Genomic DNA, 16,433 nt, shown 5'->3' on the forward strand with positions numbered 1-16,433 from the left:
TCTCGCACCCTTCTATATATAGGGGCGAGGCTTCTGATCGGACGACTGAGAAGCCTCCAGGTGGCGAAGATCCGAGGCTCGCAGGGGAGGGCTCACACGTGGGCTGCGCTTGCGAAGGTTTGCTGGCAGCTTCTTATTGGACCGAGGCGTGTGTCCGACGTCGGCTCCGGTGCGCAGGTGGTCAGCACATGCGAGAGTCTCGATGGCACTCGTTGATTGGACCGCGGAGTAATAACCATGTGCGAGGCTCGAAGCTAGGGTGAGAGGTTTGGTCCACATGCGAGCCTCGGACTGGACCTCCCTTCGGTCAAATCAGAATCCAACACGTGGATCGCATGACTCACCAATTTCGGACACGTGGCATCTTTTAAGCGAGGGTGATGTGGCTGAAGCCACCTATGCGAAATTTCTCGGTTTTCGCACCAAAACTTCAAAACTCCATAACTTTCGCATACGAGCTCCGTTTTTGACGTTCTTTATATGCACGCGTAGCTAAAATTACGCTCTACAACTTTCGTTTAGACTTCGTCGGCTAATTTTGACTTTAATTTTAATATTATTATTTTTAACAGACCCGGATAAGAAAATCCGTTAAAAATTCATAACTTCTTTATCCGACGTTCGTTTTTGTCAGACTTTTTACCGTTGCACTACTAATGACGAGACCTTCAATTCTTGTTTATGTGTCGGCTAATAATCACTCGATCTAAAATTCGAGTTTTTAGCTGTCTACTGCTAAGCTGAAACTTCTAAAAATCATAACTTTCTCATACGAAATCAGATTCAAACGAGCTCCGTTTTTGACGTTCTTTATATGCACGCATAGCTAAAATTACGTTCTACAACTTTCATTTACATTTATAAGGCTAAAAATTAGTTTATCGAAAACTAAATTTTTACGCGACGAAGTATTTTCCAGATTTATCACGGATCTTTGTTTGGTCATAACTTCCGAGTTATTCACTATTTGACATTAGATTGGAATCTCACAAGACTTCCAATACTTTCTGAATGATTCTAAGCATAGTTTTACTTCGTTTCTAGTAAAAACTATCTGTTAGAACTCAACATTCAAATTCACTTAATATTTCATAATATTATTTACTTAAAACACGATTTCAAAACGTGTATGTTACAAATACCTCCTCCTTTTAAGGATTTCATCCCCGAAATTACATTGATTAAAATAAATGGGGATATTTTGCTCTTATCTCATTCTTATTTTCCCAAGTATAATTTGGGCCTCGATGGTGTTTCCACTTGACAAGCACCAACTCCACTTCTTTATTACGTAGATTAGTTGTTCTTTCATTCACGATCTCTTCTGGCTCTTCTACATATCTTAACTTATTATCCAATTTCACTTCGGATAATGGAACTGTCTCATCAATGATGCTCAAGCATTTGCGCAGATAGCTCACATGAAATACGTCATGAATACCTGCCAAATCTTCAGGCAATTCTAAGCGGTATGCTTGCTTTCCAACTCTTTGGATGATTTTGAAAGGACCAACAAATCTGGGACTCAACTTTCCTTTCTTCCCAAATCTCATAAGGCCTTTCCATGGAGATACCTTCAGCATCACGAAATCACCCACTTGGAATTCTATGGGTCGTCTTCTCTTTTATGTATAGGACTTCTATCGATCCTGGGCCGCTTTCATTCTTTCTCGTACGATTTGAATTTTTTCGGTGGTGTCTTGAATCATTTCAGGGCCTCCAAGGATCTTCTGTCCTATGTCTCGCCAACATAATGGAGTACGACACTTGCGACCATATAATGCTTCATATGGCAGCATTTTGATTGAAGCTTGGTAACTATTATTATACAAGAATTCGACAAGAGGTAAGTATTTATCCCAGTTACCACCGAACTCCAAGACACATGCACGAAGCATATCTTCTACTGTTTGGATTGTTCTATCTGTTTGACCATCTGTCTGGGGATGATAAGTTGTGCTGAGAGCCACTCGAGATCCTAATTCACGTTGCATACTCGCCCAAAAGTGAGAAGTGAAGCGAGTATCACGATCGGAGATGATATTTAGTGGCACACCATGTCTTGCCACAATTTCATCCAAGTATACTTATGCGTATTTCTCCATTGCAGCCGTTTCACGCATGGCAAGAAAATGAGCGATTTTAGTAAGGCGGTCGGTAATTACCCAAATGCTATCATGCTGTCTAGCAGTCTTTGGTAATTTGGTAATAAAATCCATGGACAGTTCTTCCCATTTCCATACAGGAACACTAAGACTTTATGGGGTTCCATAAGGCTTTTGGTGCTCTGCTTTGACTTGTAAGCATACTAAGCATTCATGTACATATCTTCCAATATCTTTCTTTAATCCAGGCCACCAATAATCACTCTTACATCATAGTACATTTTACTTGTACCAGGATGGATTGACAGTTTAGATTTATGGGCTTCATCTAAAATCTTTTGTCTCAATCCACCAATCTTTGGAATCCACAACCGATTCTTGAATACTTTTAATCCTCGCGGATCATCAAGTAGAGCATTGTTATAATGTATCATCCCTTCTTTCTTCACATTTTCTGGCTTTAGGGCCTCTTCTTTCCATTTCTCTAATTCATCTAAAATAGTGAATTTTACTGTAGTATGAGTAATGGCATAACACATACTATTGCGATAAACTTTTCTGCTAAGTGCATCAGCCACCACGTTAGCTTTTCCAGGATGATATACGATTTCACAATCATAATCTTTGATCAGCTCCATGGATCGTTGTTGTCTCATATTCAAAGTTTGCTAACTGAATATGTACTTGAGACTTTTGTGGTCGGTAAATAATTGGCACTTTGTACCAAAAAGATAATGCCTCCAAAGTTTTAGGGCAAATACCACTGCAGCGAGTTCGAGATAATGAGTGGGATAATTCTTTTCATAATCTTTTAGTTGTCTTGAGGCATAGGCTATCACTTTGCCACGTTGCATCAACACACAACCGAGTCCCAATCTTGAAGCATCGCTATATACGGAGAAGTCATCATCACCTTCTGGGAGTGATAAGATTGGAGCATGAGTCAAAAGATCTTTTAGAGTTGAGAAAGCTCTTTCTTGGGTTTCACCCCATTCGAACTTCACTTCTTTCCGTGTAAGACTCGTGAGAGGTACGACTATACGAGAAAAGTCTTTAATGAATCTCCGGTAATATCCCGCGAGACCTAAGAAACTACGAATTTCGAAAGCATTATGGGGCACTTCCCAATTTTGAATGGCTTCGATTTTGATAGGATCTACGGATACACCATCACTAGAAATAACATGGCAGAGAAATTGAACTTGGCGAAGCCAAAATTCACATTTCGAGAATTTAGCATATAGTTTCTCCTTTCGAAGAAGCTCCAATACTGCACGAATATGAATGGCATGATCAGCTTTAGACTTGGAATAGATTAGAATATCATCAATGAATACGATGACTGATTTATCGAGCATTGGGCGTCATACCGATTCATCATATCCATGAATACAGCCAGAGCGTTTGTTAAACCAAACGGCATAACAAGGAATTCATAATGCCCATATCGAGTACGAAAGCAGCCTTCGGTACATCCTGCTCATGAACTTTCAACTGATGATAGCCAGATCTTAAATCAATTTTTGAGAAATAGCTAACACCCTGAAGTTGATCGAATAAATCGTCGATGCGAGGTAGTGGGTACTTGTTCTTGATAGTCACCTTATTCAGCTCATGATAATCAATGCACATCCGCATCGATCCATCTTTCTTCTTGACGAACAGTACCGGAGCACCCCAGGGAGAGGTACTCGGTCGAATGAAACCCTTGTCAAGTAGTTCTTGTAGTTGGATCATCATTTCTTTCATCTCAGCTGGCGCAAGACGATAAGGAGTCTTTGCAATTGGAGCAGCACCAGGCACAAGGTCAATTCGGAATTCTACTTGCCTATCCGGAGGAAGGCCAGGCAAGTCGTCGGGGAAAACGTCATGATATTCGTTAACAACGAGAACATCATTTACAGTTTTATTCTCCTATTTTGAGACATCAACTGTGTAGGCCAGATAGATAGAACACCCTTTCGATATGAATTTACAAGCTTTAAGGAAAGAGATTATTTTTAAGAGTCTTTGTTCACCGTAGACATAGATAGGATTCTCCCCTTCAATAGGAATATATACTATCTTTTCATAGCACAAGAGTTTTGCGTGGTTCTTTGATAACCAATCCATGCCGAGAATAATATCAAAGTTGGGCAAGGAGATAGGGATCAGGTTAGTGAGAAAAGTATAGCCTTCAATTTCTATAACACAATCCCTATAGACTTTATCAGCAAGTAATGATATACTTCCTGCGGTATCTACGTGAAATGGTTGTGCGAGTACAAAGCAAGCAATTTGAAAGGAATGCGCAAATTCGTAAGACACAAAAGAATCTGAGGCACCAGAATCAAATAAGATGTGAGCAGGTCTAGAGTTGACAAGAAATGTACCCGTCACAACATTCGGGTCCTCGCGTGCCTCCTCTGAGGTAATCTGGAATGCACGACCCCTAGCTTTTGGCACCTCCTCCTTTTTAGTTGGAGTACCCTTTGATTATTGAACAGGCACTTGGCTTCTCGCCGGTTGTTGAACAGAAGCTTAACTTCCCGTTATCTGACTAGTAAGATTAGGGCAAAAACGCTTCTTGTGGCCAGTAATACCACATGCATAGCAAGTAATATCCTTTCTTGGGCAAGCTGGCTTTATATGACCATTTTCTCCGCATCCATAACAAACAATGGATTCCTTGTCTATTTTGCATTGACCCGGATGATTCCTTCCACAAATACGACATGAAGGCGATTGCATAGAAAAAGATTGTGATCTACCGCGTCCACGAGAGACACTTTGAGTTTGAACTTGATTACCAGGTTCAGTCCGGCCGGATTGAGCTGGTAGAAAAGAAGGAACATGAATAGTTCTTTCAGGACGTGGATGCTTCGGAGCAGTAACAGTGGCACCACGTATTTCTAAGTCATGCTCACGTATTCGAGCATATTCAACGACTTTATCAAATGACAGAACTTCTCGATTGGCAACGAAATCGTGGATCTCATGTCGTAGTCCCTCCATGAATAACTGAATTTTCTCATCTTCAGTTGGAATATACTTTGTAGCAAACCTTGCTCTTTGATTAAACTGTGTTTCATACTCATTTACAGTCATTCCTCCTTGTTTAAGCTCGAGGAATTCCTTCTCCAATCTCCTCCTCATGTCTAGAGGACAATACTTCTCTAGCAAACGAGTTTTAAACATTTCCTACGCTAAATTCTCCTGGTCAAACCCGTTGAGAGCTTCATATGTTGCTTCCCACCAGACCAATGCTTCTCCAATGAGCATTGCGGAAGCATAGTTAGCCTTGTCTTCATTATCCACATGAGAAATACGAAACACTTTCTCTGTGTTCTGGATCCAAGTAAGAACAATAATGGGATTGAGAACACCGGAAAACTCTGTAGCACCACTACTCTTGAAATCTTTGAACGAGGGACGCTTCACCTCTCCTTTTGAAGATTCTCCAGTGGCTTTCTCTTTTCCCTTATCACCATTCTTTTTGTGTTCTTCGAGAGTCTGTCGAATAACACCGGTAAGTTTACCCAAGAGTCGCTCCTCACGAGTAGATACTGGAGTATTCACTTCCTCGGGTTGAGGACCTCCACCAACCTCAGGGGTATGGCTACTAACCTGTTCAGCCATTGCTCTGCAATACGGAGTGACATTGTATTTTAGAATATTAGGGTTTATTATTACCTAATACTTTTACTTATATATTTCCTATGGTTTGTATCCCTATACTTACAATGATTAAGTTCATATATTGAACTTCCAATAGTTTAAGTCTAAATACCAATCCGTGGAATTTAGTTCACTCAAACTACTGCTCTGATACCATGATTGAAAGACCCTAACTTTCGTATTTATGAAAGACCCAAACTTTCATACTCGACAGTATAGTTACTCTAAAACATGCTACTTGCATATTCATAAAACCAATATTTTAGATTGATAAAGAGATTACAAACTACTTGATACAAACCGACTATTTTAAAGTGTTATATATTACATAACTTCCTAGGATTCTATAGTTTTATACATATGGGAGTGCAAAATACAATAGTTTCAAACTATTCATAAGCTTCTATCGATACAATAGTTTCAAACTATTCAAAAATCTTGTACCAGTATATAACTATACTGGATGTTTATCTCCTGCAATTTGTTAAACATCGAGAGGGTAAGCGGTGACGCTTAGTGAGTTCAATAATAGATACAATATAACGTTATGCCATATATATACTTTAATAAGGCAGAAGCAAAGAGGAACAAGGAACAACAAGGGCATATGTGAATCATGTGACAAACATTCCATATCAATCATTGATTTGATTTAAAGATATACAATAAATGAGACATAACAATTTCCATGATTGATATACATCAATAAAGCTTTGGCCCAAACGGCACAGAAGATATACTACTTCGGATTAACATTTCGGTAGATTTCAGGCTTATAGCCCCGTCTAACCTTCTGCCACTACCATAGAATAGAATTCATTCTCTTACGGAGACATGTTCCACATGGCCAGAGGCTACATACCAATACCAACGTGAATCTAAGTCCTTTCACTGATCACATGGTCAAAGGTATTTCTTTGCTATTAAAAATAGCAAATAAAAATAACCCGGGAAAATAACACTGAAAAGCACGTAGCACATATAACACATAAAATACAATTATTTCTATATATTAAACTCACCGTGAAATAACCGGGGGCTAAATATTAATTTGGGCAGTACTTCGGCTCTAAATATGACTTTCGTTATAACTCGGATTTCGATGAGGTTTTCGCCTAAATGTTTCTAACGAGATTATCTACAACTTTCAATAATAAAATTTTACTTATTCCAAATTTTATATTTTCGATATATTTCACTATTTGACATTTGATTGGAATCTCACAAGACTTCAAATACTTTCTGAATGATTCTAAGCATAGTTTTACTTCATTTCTAGTAAAAACTATCCGTTAGAACTCGACATTCAAATTCACTTAATATTTCATAATATTATTTACTTAAAACACGATTTTAAAACGTGTATGTTACACATAAACATGTTATTTTTAACAAATTTATAAATAAAAATTTATTACAATAATGGTCATGGAAGTTGTATATATAAATATGAAAAAAAATCATAATATATTCTTATATTTTTTGTACCAAATTTTATAAAGCATTATGTAATACAGTATCGTCAATTTCTTAGAAAAATATTTATGGTACGATTTTAATTGATTTAATTGAAAAAAATGAAGTTTATTTCCATACATTTATGATTCTTTGATTCACAATTACAATGTTTAGATATAACTTTGCGACCAAAATTGTTGAGTTTTATCAAATATATACGTTAATTTGCACCATTTTTATTTTTACTTTTTATACACCAATACATAAAAGTTGATATAGATTTGTTAACTACTAGGTGTGAGACCCGTATATTATACGGGTTAATTTAAAAAATGATTAAATTTAAAATATAAAAATGAAATATTTTTTAATTTACAACTTTAAAATAAGAAAGAAAGAAACATATTTATTATAATTTAATATCATATATATGATATTTAATACTTTACATATATAAATATATGACTTTAATTAAAAATTAAAACAAACCAAAAATTGATAAGTGGATAATATTTATTTCAAAATTACAACAAAATGACAAGTGTCAAAACTCATGAGAGATTGACAAGTGGTAAAAAAAACCTTCATTTATTAAGGAGTACTAGGTGTGAGCCCCATGTATTACATGAGTGTATTTAAATTAATTAAATATGTATAAATATTTGAGAAATTTGAATTTATAAGAAAAATAAGAAAAATATTGCATTACTAGAATTAAAGTGTTTTTTTTTTCTAAATTTAAACAAATCATTTAGATAAAATAATCAAAGCAAATTAATCACATTTTATTTTAAAGTTTTGAAACTATAAAGAAAATCCATTAATAAAATTGATATGTATTTATTATTAAATTTAAATACCATATGCAATTTAATAAAATAGGAAAACCACAAAATTACATATGGAATAAAAATTAATTCAAAATAACCACAAAATGGCATGTGGCAAAATGAATGAGAGTGTGACAAGTGTAAAAAAAACCCTTCATTTATTAGAGAATACTAGGTATGAGACCCGTATATTATATGAGTTAATTTAAAAAAAGTTAAACATTAAAATGTAAACAGTAAATATTTTTTTAATGTAAAACTTTAAAATAAAAAAGGAAAAATGTATTCATTGCAATTTAATTATATATAGATTATATTTAATACTTTACATATATAAATATATGACTTTAATTTTAAAAACTGAAACAAATCAAAAATTGACAAGTGGATAATATTTATTTCAAAAATACCACAAAATGACAAGTATCAAAACTCATAAGAGATTGACATGTGGCAAAAAAACCCTTCATTTATTAAGGAAGATTTTTTGTGCCAAATTTTATAAAGCATTATGTAATACAATATCGTCAATTTCTTAGAAAAATATTTATGGTACGATTTTAATTGATTTAATTGAAAAAATTGAAGTTTATTTCCATACATTTATGATTTTTTGATTCACAATTACAATGTTTAGATATAACTTTGCGACCAAAATTGTTGAGTTTTATCAAATATATACGTTAATTTACACCATTTTTATTTTTACTTTTTATACACCAATACATAAAAGTTGATATAGATTTGTTAACTACTAGGTGTGAGACCCGTATATTATACGAGTTAATTTAAAAAATGATTAAATTTAAAATATAAAAATGAAATATTTTTTAATTTACAACTTTAAAATAAGAAGGAAGGAAACGTATTTATTATAATTTAATACCATATATATGATATTTAATACTTTACATATATAAATATATGACTTTAATTAAAAATTAAAACAAACCAAAAATTGATAAGTGGATAATATTTATTTCAAAATTACAACAAAATGACACGTATCAAAACTCATGAGAGATTGACAAGTGGCAAAAAAAAAACCTTCATTTATTAAGGAGTACTAGGTGTGAGCCCCATGTATTACATGGGTATATTTAAATTAATTAAATATGTATAAATATTTGAGAAATTTGAATTTATAAGAAAAATAAGAAAAATATTAAATTACTAAAATTAAAGTGTTTTTTTTTCTAAATTTAAACAAATCATTTAGATAAAATAATCAAAGCAAATTAATCACATTTTATTTTAAAGTTTTGAAATTATAAAGAAAATCCATTAATAAAATTGATATGCATTTATTATTAAATTTAAATACCATATGCAATTTAATAAAATAGGAAAACCATAAAATTACATATGGAATAAAAATTAATTCAAAATAACCACAAAATGACATGTGTCAAAATGAATGAGAGTGTGACAAGTGTAAAAAAACATTCATTTATTAGAGAAGACTAGATATGAGACCCGTATATTATACGGGTTAATTTAAAAAAAATTAAACATTAAAATGTAAACAGTAAATATTTTTTTAATGTAAAACTTTAAAATAAGAAAGGAAAAATGTATTCATTGCAATTTAATTATATATAGATTATATTTAATACTTTACATATATAAATATATGATTTTAATTTTAAAAACTGAAACAAATTAAAAATTAACAAGTGGATAATATTTATTTCAAAAATACCACAAAATGACAAGTGTTAAAACTCATAAGAGATTGACATGTGGTAAAATAAACCTTCATTTATTAAGGAAGATTTTTAATTTTAAAATTGAAAAAAAAAAAAAATTAACATGTAGATATTACATATTTCAAAAATATCGCAATAAAATCTCGCAAGTCTTCATTTATTATAATAACAAAAACCTTTTCTTTAATGCTTTTAGAAACTCTATTTACGTAAATGTCAAAGTGATTTTTTCATTTTTCTTTATTTTTGCACTTCCATATATAAACAATGCTTGAAGGGATCGTTTTACAGGAGCTAGCTAATTAATTAATATGTACTAGGTGTAAGTCCCATGTATTACATGGATGTATTTAAATTAATTAAATATGTATAAATATTTGAGAAATTTGAATTAATAAGAAAAATATTGAATTACTAAAATTAAAGTGTTTTTTTTTTCTAAATTTAAACAAATCATTTAGATAAAATAATCAAAGCAAATTAATCACATTTTATTTTAAAGTTTTGAAATTATAAAGAAAATCCATTAATGAAATTGATATGCATTTATTATTAAATTTAAATACCATATGCAATTTAATAAAATAGGAAAACCACAAAATTACATATGAAATAAAAATTAATTCAAAATAACCACAAAATGGTATGTGGCAAAATGAATGAGAGTGTGACAAGTGTAAAAAAACCTTGATTTATTAGAGAAGATTTATAATAAAGTAATAAAAATATTAAAAAATCAACAATTAATTTATTTAAATTTTAACTTATTTTAATAACCCGCATATATTAAAAAAACAAACGATTGTTTTTTTTTTAAGACTGCAGCCAATGATGCAGAGTTCTACATATAGCAGACATTTTGCTTTATCAAATATATTGCACTTACATGATTTTCACCTCATTTAAATTTTAATTAATAAATTAGAAAGAAACAATATATTCTCAAATTTGGTTCTCTATATACGCTATCACCATCGAACGGGGTGCCAAAAAAATAATAATAAGAGATCTAAATTCCGGCCGGCGATATGTGCACTCTAGATAAGCGAGGCAACATCTTCTTCCTCACTTTAACCGGCGACGGCGGCGATGAACATCGTCTAAACCCTACTCTCATCGCCTCCATCCGATCCGCTCTTTCCGAAGCCAAGTCTCAATCCACTCGCGGCACCGCCCTTATCACCGTCGCCGAAGGTAAATTCTTCTCCAACGGTTTCGATCTCGCCTGGGCCAAATCCGCCTCAGGAGGATCTCCTTCGGAAGCAGTTAACCTCCTCCGTCACATGGTGGAACTCTTCAAGGGTGTAGTCGCCGACTTCATCTCCCTCCCTATGCCAACAATCGCCGTCGTCACTGGCCACGCCGCCGCCGCAGGACTGATGCTCGCGATGAGCCACGACTACGTCTTGATGCGTCGCGATCGGGGGATTTTGTACATGAGTGAGGTCGATATAGGGATGACGTTACCTGGGTATTTCACGGCGTTGATGAAATCGAAGGTTGCGAGGCCGGATGTCCGGCGGGATGTATTGTTGCGTGGTGTGAGGGTCAAGGCGGAGGAAGCGGTGGCAAAGGGTTTAATTGATTCGGCGTATGATAACGGGGAGAAGACGGTGGAGGCTGGTGTGCGTATGGCGGAGGAGCTGAACAAGAGGAAGTGGGACGGCGAGGTTTACGCCGAGATACGGAAGTCTTTGTACCCGGAGCTGTGTGGCGTGCTCGGCTTGGTTAGCCGGGATCTTGTAAAAGCTCGGCTTTAAGTTTGGGGAAGGAAATAGAAGGGGTGGAATTGTTATTTTTATTTTTGTAAGGTTGTTTCTGTTGTTGGTGGATACTTGAAGGGATGTAACTGTATAATCTTCTAATAAAATTTATTTAAGTATACCACGTTTTAATCCTTTTTTTTGTTTGCAAATGCCAAATGGTCAGAGATGAAGATGATAATATTTCATATTTTCATTATCCTTTTTGTAGAAACTCATTGTGAGAGCACTTGCATATGACCTATGAATGATCATATCTTCTCACTTGTTAGGTAGATAATGCGATATATGGGTAATATTAGTAGTCGTGTTGAGGTGACAAATGTGTTGTCTCCATGTGGGTTGGTTGAAACTTAACGGGTTGAAATAATTTGACTTTAATTCGATCCGTTTAATTATCATGTGTCGTACAAATTTTTTTTTTTTTTGGGGGTTTAAATCTTGTAAATATATAGTAATGACTAGAGAACTAGATGATGGAAGTCACTTTGAAGGTGAGTTGTGGACGTAACTTTCCCTCTGCATATATTTGTTCTCTCCTGTTCAATTTTTTCTCCTTTTGTTCAACATTTTTTCCATAAGAACCAAGGTTTCTTTGTTTTACACCAAGAACCGGTTTTCAACTAAAAAGTTTATCCATAATCCATAACCGTTCCAAAAGACCTTTATTAATAAGCAAAGGAAATTACTGCATACAATAAAGAAAAAAAAACGCATCTCCCATATTTATAATAAAATAATTAGATACCTAATCAAACTCAAAAACATCCACTCAAATAAACTTAAAACTAATAAAAAGAAGTTTCCTAAAAAGATGAAACTTTCCTAATAAATAGTATAGATCAAAACCAATTAATCAACAATCACCCCCTTAATTGGTTTGATAATACCACTCATTCAAAACATTATCGGTTCCTTTTCGATTAGATCCGCTTCTTCATTTTCTCATTTAGGACACTCGTTTTTATAGTGATTAATCTCACCACATTTGTAACATCTAACGTGGCTTTTATCCCGGACATGTTCATTATCATCTTGACTTCTCCCGGACCCCCGACCTCTTCCCCGGCCATGTCCAAAGACATCCCGAGTTGAACGCCCATTGCCACAATGCTTACAAACATGTGACTTTTCCTCACTAGCCAACGACAACCCACATTGAGTGTCCTCCACTTTCTCGGTTCCTCTTATACGCTCCTCTTATGCATTCAGTCTACCAATCGCTTCATTGAATAACATCTAATCCAACTCGAAACATTGCTCTATTGAAGCCACAATTTGAAGAAACAACTTAGGCATTGACTCAAGTAACCTTTTCACCAAATCAACTTCTTCAAGCTCGTAACCAAGACTCCTTACTTTTGACGCTAAACCGGATAATTTCATCACAAAACCATCAACCGTTTCACCCTCCTTCATGCGTAAACTTTCAAGCTCCATTTTTAAGGTTGCAAGTCGAGCCGTTCTCACCCAATCCACTCCCAAATACTGTGTTTTTAGCCCATCCCACACTTGCTTTGGGTTGGTGTAACTCGCCATTTGCAACACCATGTCCTCGTGTATCGCTTGAAACAAAAAGGCAAGAGCTTGTTTTGACTTCTTTTGATTTGATGATTTACCTAACGCCTTTGGTTTGACCGTCTCCCATATGTCGTGTGCATCCATAATCGACTTGACTTTGACTGGCCACACCGGATAATTCGTTGGAGTCAAAACCAGAACTTGATATGTCATCAAACCTCCTTCTTTAACAACGACATCCTTTTCTCCTTAACCTCGACTTCTTTAATCAAGCTTGTCCGAGAGCAGTCTTCCACCTGACAACAAGACAAGGTTACAACCACCTTTACCGTCTTTCGTGACCCACAAAACGAACCAAATCAAAGCCACCCATTTTGACGTCTTCTCATCCGTTTATTCTGCACCTCCGGTTAGTCTCTCACAAGCCCAATTAAAAGAAATCGGGGTTGCTTGTAATCAACCTCGAATCATACCCCCTTCAACGAAACCGCTCTGATACCAAGTGTAAAACAAAGAAACCTTGGTGTTGATGGAAAAAGGATGAACATGTGACAACTGGAAAATTTTGTGTCAAGCAAGGTCTAAATTGTAAGTGTGTATAAATGAATTCACAATGTAACCTTGTTGCAATAAACTCTTGAAAGTCAAAAGGGCATTAGTTTTATAAGTATATATATATATATATATATATATATATATATATATACACACACACACCTTGGAAATCATATTTGTAACAAGCTCTTGAAAGTAAACAAACTATAACAAGTCAAGACAAATCAAATAGTTGGAACATAAATCATGAATTAATACCTTGCCTTATAGTTTACCACCTTAGTGATTCAGTTTGCTTAAGGCCGGAATCACCTCTTAGTGGGTACTACAAATCGAAATCGCAAGCTAGGAAGGATTTAAAACCAAAAACACAAGCTAGAATGGGTCTAGGACCGAAATCACAAGCTAAAATGGGTCTAGGACCGAAATCACAAGCTAGGAAAGATTCCAAATCGAAAACATAAGCTATAATGGGTCTAGGACCGAAATCACAAGCCTAGGACACACCTAGGATGAAATCAAACCAAGTCTAGGCCGAAATCACTTAGGATTCCGGCCATATTAAGGAGTTCCCAAAGGGATTTCGGCTAGATAAGTAGAAAAGGATAGTTGACATTGTGATTTAGATGCTTATCCTCGTTTCCTATGCAACTTTTACCCAATAGTAACCCACAAAATGCCTAACATATAACCATGTTATTATCCTCCATATAACCAAGTAAACATCATATCACTCCCCCTTCCCTTTTATTCATGGCAATAAGCAATCCAAGAACCCTATTTTCATTTCTCTTTGTTATCACTCCAAACTCTATAAAAAAGAAAGCCAAGATCTTCCAAGTTTTTAAAAAAAAAAATCTCCTAGTTGATCCTTAGAATTTTGGTGAGTTTATCCCACTAATCTAGTGTTTTATTATACTTTCATGTTAGTTTCATATTATTTACACATATTATTATGTGTTAAACCTCTTAGGGTAACATCATTTTCCAAGAAGTTCATCAACCTCATTCAAGTGTTTAGGCTTGGAATCTTCACATCAAACAACCCACAAATCCACTCAACGTGAGTTCATACCCCCCCTCCATATTTTCAAGTTTTTCCATGTTTGAGAGGGTGGGTAAGGGGGGGGGGGGAATACAAGTCAAAATTTGTTTATCATACAAGTATTTGCAAGTTTCATCTTTATATTAAAGTATAAGTCATTATTTGCATAAGATGTGGCTATCACTAGCTTTTGTGCAAATATTTGTGATGTATTAGTCCTCATGTGCAAAACTAATAAGAACAAAACATGATCTATGTTATAAAAAATCATGAGAAAAATTTATGATTTGAAAAACTATAAAGTTTTTGGAAACTTTTTACCAAAATATAGTATTTCTAAAAAAAAAAGGGGGTACATTCTAGTTATTCCACTATTTCGTGGGTTACAACTGTAACGCCCGTGTTTCTGGGCTAAACACTAAAGATAATGTAATAGTAACTCGTTTTGAAGTAATAAAGAAGAATTATGTTAATATTATGTGAAATTTATGCTTGTTTACTTAATTATTATGATTTAATAAGCTAAGAATAAAAATATGTAACGCCCGCAGATTCGGGCTAGTCAATTTAGAGACAATAAGCATAAAAAATGAGTTATTGTTGGAATATTATTTAGAAGGATTAATCTTAACCAAGTGGTAGTATATGTTACAACGGTTCCATATGTATAAAGAACGCCGAAATTCGAGTTATAACGAAGAAGTTATGGCCCGCCGAAGTTTTACGGCAAAATCGATACGGCACCAGAAGACGTAAATAGTGAATTTATGATAGAGGAATTTTTAGCCTTATTGATATAAACAAAAGTTGTAGTATACGTTAAACTGAGAGCGTGCATAAAAAGAACGCCCAAATCTGACTTCGTATGAGGAAGTGATGAATTTTCTAAGATTTGACATAGCAGTGCACAACCCGAAACTCGAATTTTAGATCGAGCGGTTTTTGGCCTACGCGACCTAAATCAGAGTTGAATATCTCATTAATAGGAAGTCAATGATAAAAATATAGACAAAAACGGAGTCCGTATGAAAGAGTTACTAATTTTTTTCGCGGTCATTTAATAGTATAATCTCCTCATACTGTTAAATTTAAGATCGGTAGAGAATTAGTCAACAAAGTCAAAATTAAAGTTGTAGATCTTATTTTCACCTACGTGTGGATATAAAGAACATCAAAAATGGAGCTCGTATGCGAAAGTTACGGATTTTAGAAGTCGGAAGTGTGCAATGCGAAAATGGGTGACGTGGCACAATCTTGGCCATTGCTTTCTCCCCAAGTTTTGCCACCAGATGGTGACATGTGGCACCAAGTTCAGCCATATTGTAATGCCCTGATTCTCAGGTATTGATTTAAATAAGAATTCTTTTGTTTCCAAGGTCTACTCGATGAGTTGGTTGCCCTACTCGTCGAGTAGCAACGGGTTGGTTCGCGAATTTAGTGGCCTACTCGCCGAGTTCAAGAAGGGACTCGACAAGTAGGAGCTGGTAGATGAAACCCTAAATCCCATGGTTTTGAACCCTATTTAAACAATCATATGTCCCTTTGGCCTCTTTACAGCCCCTTGAGAGTGCAGAGAACCCTAATCCGTGTGGTGATTCATTCTAGTGTGTTTTAAGCTTGGAAAGAGAATCCTTGTAAAGAAGAGCTTGGAGGGCAAGAGGCTAGAAGCAAGGAAAATGTGGTAAATAAGAAATATAGCTCTGTTAGCATCCTTTAAAGGTATCAAGTCGCCACTTTTACCTTCTTTCCTTCTAGACCTCTTTTGGGTGAGATTTAGGGTTATTTTGGCT

General features: G+C 34.8%; 1 pseudogene; it reads left to right on the plus strand.

The window, feature by feature from the left end:
- The first annotated feature begins 10,682 nt into the window (after positions 1-10,682).
- On the plus strand, positions 10,683-11,641 carry LOC145037675 (enoyl-CoA delta isomerase 2, peroxisomal pseudogene; annotated as a pseudogene).
- The last annotated feature ends 4,792 nt before the right edge of the window (positions 11,642-16,433 follow it).

Source organism: Lactuca saligna, chromosome 3 (genome assembly GCF_052625555.1).
Source record: "Lactuca saligna cultivar CGN05327 chromosome 3, ASM5262555v1, whole genome shotgun sequence".
Lineage (NCBI taxonomy): Eukaryota > Viridiplantae > Streptophyta > Magnoliopsida > Asterales > Asteraceae > Lactuca > Lactuca saligna.